This window comes from Crocuta crocuta, unplaced genomic scaffold, assembly GCF_008692635.1.
Source record: "Crocuta crocuta isolate KB4526 unplaced genomic scaffold, BGI_CrCroc_1.0 scaffold286, whole genome shotgun sequence".
Classification (NCBI taxonomy): domain Eukaryota; kingdom Metazoa; phylum Chordata; class Mammalia; order Carnivora; family Hyaenidae; genus Crocuta; species Crocuta crocuta.
In genome coordinates, this window is record NW_027530979.1 from 1,008,946 (window position 1) to 1,017,513 (window position 8,568).

The following is an 8,568-nucleotide window of genomic DNA, read 5'->3' on the forward strand; positions in this document are numbered from 1 at the left end:
AATAACATGTCAGACTGCATCCCAGACTTTAATCACTTATCAGAAGCTAAGCATTTACTTACATCAAACCAAATCCACCAAATGTAACTCCATAATAAAAGTGAAATTAAACTTAAAATCAATCAGTAAGTCAGGTAACTATTATGGTCTCTCTAAGATCACTTTTGATGTGGAATATGTGAGTAACTGACAAAGAAATGTGTGTGGCAAGGCGCCAAGCAAGTGTACGAGGCAAGAACACTAGCAAAGAATACAAATTCCTTAAATTAAAGGTAAAACAAATTTGAGCAGCAGTCCTTGGATTCCAGCCAGCACTCCTTACCTTAGCCAGGCTTGAGCAGCCCAGATGCAGAGACTGAAAGGCACTGGTGCAAAAGAAGCTGCCAGAAAGTGAGCTGAAGTAGGACCCAGGGGCTTGAAGGCAGCTGGAGGTCAGGGAAGGGCATCAGTAAACATGAGGTAGTAGCTGGGGAGTGTTGTCAGAAAGTTACAGGTAATGTTTCCTGAAAAGTGAAAGCTTTGGCTGGCTTGTAGCAGCCACACCTGGGGTAGCATTTTGGAACAACAGCATGAGTAGGTGCTGGTTTGAAGGACTGAGCTGTGGAGTAGCTGGGCTACATGACCAGCACCTCCAGCAGCCAGGCCCCTCACACCAGTCACCACCATCAGTGGCTGCATCTCCCGGAGCACGGAGGCCAACCAGAGATGCCCCAAATCCATGTACAGTCGGTGCCCACCAGATTATAACTGGTTTTTCCTTAGGCTGAAAAAAAACACATCAGACGAGGGCTCTGAGGTGGCTAAGTCAGTGTAGCATCCAACTCTTAATTTCATTTCTGGTCATGATATCACAGTTTTGTGGGTTTGACCCCCACATCAGGCTCTGCGCTGACAGTGGAGAGCCTGCTTGAGATTCTTTCTCCCTCTCTCTCTCTCTGCCCCTCCCCTGCTCATGCTCTCTCTCTCCCTCTCTGTCTCTCTCAAAATAAATAAACTTAAAAAGCAATCTCAGACACAAAGGTTGAGGCTTACGCAAAATCATAGTTTCCTAAAGCTATAGATTCTGAACTGTGACATAGATATTTTCTGTGTTGTCACTTGAAGAGAATACTAAAGACTATGCAACCAAAACATGTAGGAGAAAAGTATTTGTTAGGCAGTTAATAAAAATATTATGTTACTTTCCTGGATTTTGTGTTTAGGGTATTTTTAGCTTTTTAAAATTTGTAGTATGTCATGTCTTTTCTCATTCTAAAGAAGTGTTTGCACTGAAATTTGTACTTGTAACTTTGTTTTTTCTTAAAGAGCATCCCTCCCCATTGTATAAGATAACAGACCCACAAATCTGTGTCTGCTCCTGACCGTCACACCACTAGATGTGAGATCCAGTTCCTTCGTCATTCCAATGAAGATAGCCTTCTCTCTGCTTAGTTAGAAAAAGAATTCAAAGAGGACATCCAGATGGCCAACAGACACATGAAACGATGCTCAGCATCCCTCCTCATCAGGGAAATACNCAATAGGACAGTGTAAGCTAAGCCAATCAACTCATTCCCTGTGTTGCTTCTGCCTCTTCTCGATAAAAATCTTTCCCCTTTTCCCTATCAGTGGGGCGCTCCCGACCACCTTCAGTTTGGGGTTACTTGANTTGCCAGTTATTAGCAGCAGAATTTTCCCCCATATAATTTTTTTCTGACATTTAACTTGAAAGTGGTAACAAGACAAGTAGCCTTAAGCTGGCTCATTAGATCCACCTAATCCCATCAACATGATTATGTTCATTGAAAAATAGTTGAGGATTATTATGTTCAGATTTGTTTTTTTAAACAAATCAAACTTGTGTGAAATATCACTGCAGTGTAAGTAAACTCATCATCTGTTCTTCTGATTTATTCTCTACATCATGCTCTTCTTTGCCATGTACGTTTCCTTATCACTTTTCAGACTTCTTAACACTCTTTTTCTTTAAAAAATAAAATAAAACATCTAATTTCCTTTATATTCATTCCTCCATTTGCTTGTCCTACCCATCATGAATAAATTGTGTATGTATGAAGATGTCAGTGTATATAGATGAACAATGTGAATCAGAATATATTAAACTGACACTGTCAGTCTTCTCTCAACACCAACCTCACAAGCATAAATTTCCTTTTTTTTTTTTTTTAGAAGAAAATCTTCCTGCTAAAAGATGTCTTCAACTATTTAGGACCAGGTTTCTGGAGTTCTATTTCAAATAAGTGTCAAAACTTGCAACTTAATAAATGAAAAAGAGTTTTACACCTAGAAATTTCAAGGGGGAAGTACTTTCATGTAAAACCTGGGTGGATGGGTTTACCCCAGAGGTACCACATGAGGGTTGATAGAGATAATGTAGATAGTTTTCTGCAAAGGAGTATTTATTAAGTTAATCTTATTTAACACTGCTTTTCTTTTTTTTTAATTTTTATTTAAGTTCCAGTTAGTTAACATACAGTGTAATATTAGTTTCATGTGTAAATTTAGTGATTCAACACTTACATACATATACAACACCCAGGGCTCATCACAAGTGCCCTCCTTAATCCCTGTCCCCTATTTCACCCATCTCCTCACCCACCTCTCCTCTGGTAACCATCAGTTTATTCTCTATAGAGAAGAGTCTGCTTATTGATTTGCCTCTCTTTTTCCCCCTATGATTGTTTTGTTTCTTAAATTCCATATATGAGTGAAATGCACCCCAATGTTTATAAAAGCATTATCTATAATAGCCAAATTATGGAAAGACCCCAAATGCCCAACAACTGATGAATGGGTAAAGAACGTGTGGTATATATATATATACACTAGAATGTTACAAAAAGAATGAAATCCTGCCATTTCCAACATGGATAGACCTAGAGAGCTTTATGCTAAGTGAAATAAGTCAGAGAAAGCACTGATTTTCATTATACAATTAGAGGGAGTTGCCCTGGATAAAAATGGCCCTTAGATATAATGAAATCTTACTTACGAATTGAGAGATTCTTGGGGCACCTGGGTGGCACAATCGGTTAAGCATCCAACTTCGGCTCACGTTATAATCTCATGGTTCGTGGGTTTGAGTCCCATGTCAGGCTGCGTTGACAGCTCAGAGGCTGGAGCCTGCTTCAGATTATGTGTCTCCCTCTCCTTCTGCCCCTCCCCCATTCATGCCTTCTGTCTCTGTCTCTGTCTCTCTCTCAAAAATAAATATTAAAAAAATAAAAGAATTGAGAGATTCTCTGTATAAAAGATTGTAAAAGAGCATTCTATGTAAATATTAACAGTATTTAAAATATGAACATCATTTAAATAAATAATGCTTAAAATTTTTAATAGCTAATATTTATCAATCATCAGTGAATTAATATTTTGCTTCTGTATATTTACCTAATGAGCAGTGTCTATTAAGGATAAGAATATGGTATAAGGATAAGAAAGATAAGAATAGGGTATTTGCTAAGCCTTATGAAGCACCAAATATTGTTGAATGGTAGGTTTTCATGTTTAGCTTTTTTCATGTTCACATACCTAGAGGGAAAGAAGGCCACTACCTGCTGCAGCTAACAAGACAAGGTAAAGGACAGGAAGGTTATTTACCTTGACATGAATGTAGTATTCAATGTACAAACTTCTCAAATTGGAAATTAGTTGAATTGGAAAAGCAAGAAATTTCTTATACATATGACCAAAGGATTCATAATATTTCAATTGTATAGAATTTTTACAGATACACACATTTGCCATTAGTTTAAATTGCAACATTTACAGATGCTCAACAAAGGTTTTAATTGACAGAAAAACAGTAACTGCCAAGGTCACAGGGTTCTTAACCTTGTCCAGTTTGTAATGACATGAGCAAAGGTTTTAGATTAAAGGTTAAAGTTTACTTTCAGGGTTCTTTCCACACATCGTATTCTTTTACAGATAACTTCTTTTCCCACTCTCTGAAGTTTCTATCTTCCTCAGAGAACTTGAGAGCTGGGAGGTGAATAAAAGAAAAGGTAAGAGAGATGGAAACTGAGGCTGAAGAGATTTAGGTTGAGATTTTAATAGCTTAAGAGTTGTCAATCACAGACGACTCTTCTGGTTTTGAAAAAAATTTTTGTTAAATATTTTAAAAAATAACACTTAGCCATATCAGTTATACTCCCAAATCTTAGATGTGAGGCCATTAGTCTTAAAAACATACTTATTAGCATGACTGTTGGTTAAAACTTGGTGAGTCATATTCCTACAGATTATATTTGGAGAAGAGATATTTAAATACATAAATGATTTGAGAGATAATAGATATTGCTATACATAATTCATTGGAAAATGTTTACCTATGTCTTAAACTTAAATCATCATTTCCAAAAATGCATATATGTTCCCCAAACCTATTATTTTGAATATGTAATCCATATTTTCCATATTGACCTTGCAGAAATGCTTAAAAACTCAATTATCATAAAAGTTAATTTCTACCTAATAAACACTAGATTTTTGTGTATCCCCCAAAATCTTTCTTAAGAATTGTTTTTTCATGACCTAAATAACAGAATAAAAACTGACATAAATTAGTCATCTTGGCTTTTTCAAATTGCCACATTTGTTGTTTTTAAAACAACATGAGGTGCCTGACTGTGAATATGTTTCTCTGTATGAGATTATTCACTGAGTTCAGCCAGTCAGTCATATATAACCGTTTTGCCTGAAAATGGCTCTTTTGCTAGATTTTTGCATATATTTTGACAATGAATTTCAGCATAACAGAAACACAATCAAACTTAACATTTATATTAGCTAATTTTTAATGTTTGAAATAACTGGATAGAAAAATAAAAGAGAACAGAGGCAAAGTAGAAAAATTAAGCATAAGGGATGTATTAATAAATAAGAATGAACAGAGATCTGGATTATTGTCTTGAAACCATATGATTAGATATTGGACTGTATTTTAAAAACTTTTATTGTTAATATAGCCTCCAGAATCATATATAAAACCCTCCCATCAATCTGACTTGTCCACTTATCACTCCTTTGCTTTTCTTTATATTTTTACCATGATTAAGTCTATCCCTAATAATATAGATTAGTTTTGCCTGTGTTTTTAAATTCTGTATAAATGCAGTCATACTGTATAATTGTTGCTTTTGCCTAATCTTAAGTCATTAGATTCATACACGTTACTGTGTGTACTTGTAGTCTGTTCCCTCTAGTGTTGTGAAGCATCATTATAAGCATTTCATTGTGTCAAGATATCACAATTGATTTATCCATCCCATTGTTAATGGGCATTTTGACTATTTTCAGTTTAAGACATTTAAAATAAGTATTTCTGGGAATACTCGGGAGCACTCATCCGGGTACATATAAACGTGTGTCTCTAGGTATATTGCATCTTGGGAGAAGTTTGTGGGGCACAGGACAATATGTATCATATTCAACTATAATAAATGATGCCTCCCTGTTTTCCATGGTAGTATATCAACTTATACTCCCACCGGTGGGGGCTGTTTCTGTGGCTTCCTATCCTCACCAACACCTGGAACTCTCAGACTTGGAAGTTTTTACCAATCTGATAGGTGTGTGTAGATATCCCATTGTGGTTTTGAATTGCCTTTTCCTTATGATCAATGATATTGAATACCTTATAAAATGCTTATTGACCATTGGACACATGTTTTGTAAATGCCTACTGAAGCCTATGGCCATTTTTCTGTTGAGCTGTCTATATTTTTCTTATGGGTTTATATACATGTTTTATATATTCTGAACAAAAGCCTTTTCTTGGTCATATGTCTTAGAAATACCCTGTGAGGCTTGCCTTTTTGCTATCTTAACATCTTTTTTTTCCAATTTCCGTGCTACTCCTTATTTTTTCTGAACATATCTTACCAATAGGCTACTGACTGAAACATGTAGAATATGAAACAGACCTCTGCCCCTTTTCTCAAACATTCATTTAGTCTTTTCATATACATTTTTTCTTATTATTCATAAAAAACACATAACACAAGTTAACAATCGTCTTAAATTTTTAAGTGAACAGTACCATGTAGAATGTGAACAAGCACAATGTTATACAGAATATCTCTACAATTTTTTCATATTGCACAACCCAAGCTTTATACCCATTGAGCAGCAACTCCCCATTCCCCCTTACCACTACTCTTGGCTACCACCATTCTACTCTCTATTTCTATGAGGTCTGCCTTTTCAGGTTCTACATATATGTGAGAACATACAGTGTTTCTCTCTCTCTGTCTGATTTATTTCACTTAGCCTAATACTCTTCAAGTTCTATCCATCTTGTCACCAAAGGCAGGATTTTCCTTCTTTTTCGTGGCTGAATAATATTCGTGTGTATGTGTGTGTGTGTGTGTATGTCTGTGTGTGTGTGTCTGTGTGTCTGTGTGTGAGACCTTTTATTCATCCATTCATGGACACTTAGGTTATTTCCATGTCTTTTTTTTTCTTTTTTTTTAGGTTATTTCCATGTCTTGACAGTTGTAAATAATCCTACCATTAACATGGGAATACAGGTATCTCTTTGAAATACTGATTTAATTTCATTCAGATATATACCCAAGATTGGGATTACTGGATCTTATGGTCATTCTACTCCTACTCATTTTTTTGAGGAAACTCCATATTGTTTGCCATAGTGGCTGTACTAATTTACATTTCTTCCAACAGCAGAAAAAAATTCCCTTTTCTCCACACCCTCACCAACACTTGTTATTTCTTATCTTATTTTAGCCATTTTGACAGGTGTGAGGTGATCTCATTGTGGTTCTGATTTGCATTTCTCTAATGATTAGTGATGTTGAGTATCTTTTCATGTGTTTGTTGGCCATTTGTATGTCTTCTTTGCAAATATGTCTTTTCAGATACTTTGTCCATTTTTTTCATTGTACTACTTGTATTTTGCAATTCAGCTGCATGAGTTCCTTGTATATTTTTTATAAAAACCACTTATCAGATGCAATGTCTGCAAATATTTTCTACCATTCCATACATTGCCTTTTTATTTTGCTGACTGTTTCATTTGACACATAGAAGCTTGTTAGTTTGATATAGTCCCACATGTTTACTTCTGATTTTGTTCCTTGAACTTTTGGTATCATTTCAAAAAAAAAAAAAAAAAAAACTGTTGCCAAAACCAGTGTTGAGGGGCTTTTTCTTTACATTTTCTTCTTGTAGTTTTTCAGTCACGGTCTTACATTTAAGTCTAATCCATATCAAGCAGTATATAAGCAATGCTTGTATCTTTAACTGCTTGCTGGCCATTATCCTTAAAAAATATTTTGAGAGTTATCTAAGGCCTTAGGATAACTGTTTTCCCTTTCAAAGAGGATTTGCATTTGCATCCATCTGGTACCCAGGGGCTTCAAACTCTTGGACCATATCAGCCTTAAGAGTCCCTGGGCTAATTAGGCTTTGCCTACACAGGGTGAAAACCTGAGAGAGAATTCTTCTGGACCCTCTTAGGGAAGGGTCTCTGGAAGCCACCACCCCAAGAAAATCTGCTTTTCTTTTTCTTTCTGTTTTCGTCTCCATTCCAAAGTTAGCAAGGCAGCCATTTTAGCAGCTCCCAATAGTTGTGGAGGTAGGAGTGAAAACTCTAAATCCAGTTCATCCAGACCTGAGGTTGTAACCCCTGGGGCTCCAGCTCAGAGGAAGTGTTCTGCAAAATTCCTCACCCTAGTAGGCTGTGGGCCTTGACTTCTCTCTGGACATAATTACAGACATGGAACCAGAGCCCAAATGGTTGTAGCAGCAATAAGTGCCTTCTAGAAAAAGAGAGCCTTGGTCCTTTAATATTCTGCTTACCTCCCAATTACAAGATCTCATCCAAACACTGGACAGAGAGGGCCCAGTAACTTTTCAGATCTTGAATATTTTAAAATTGCTGTATACACATACACACACACATTCATACATATACATATATACATTTCTCCAGCATACTTTATTGTTCTCAGCGGGAGGGTTAATCTGGGTTACCCAATTTACCATTACTGGAAACAAAACTTAGATGGCATTTTTTAGTGTGTTTTATCAAGCAAATAATTTTCCAGATCTATTTGATTTTGTTTTTTGTTTTTTTAAGGCATTCTTTTCCTGTGCCATAATTATTCTTTGTACATGGTCCCCTACTAGTTACAACACTTTCCCTTCCTACACTGTCCTTTATTGAGCTAACTCTTATTCCTCCTTTAAGATAGTCCAGGAATCATCTCAAGAAGTCTGATTGCATTCCATTCCTCAATATTCAGAGTTGGTGTTCCCCATGCACTTTATAGCAAAGACGATGTATTTAACAACTTAGGTATTGCAGGGGTACTAGCCAATACAAGTAGATACACAGACCAATAACAGATACCAGCTGTAAACCACCAGTACCAGGGTGTACTAAGTATCACCAATGTTCAAAGAATGCACTACAATAAGGTATGATAACATATGCATAAAATTGCAGTCCACTGTTCTGTAATTTCATGTTCACATATCCCCTCTTGTAATCTGTGAAGTCATTATGGACAGGAAGTAGTAATATTCACCTGGAATCTTAGGTTG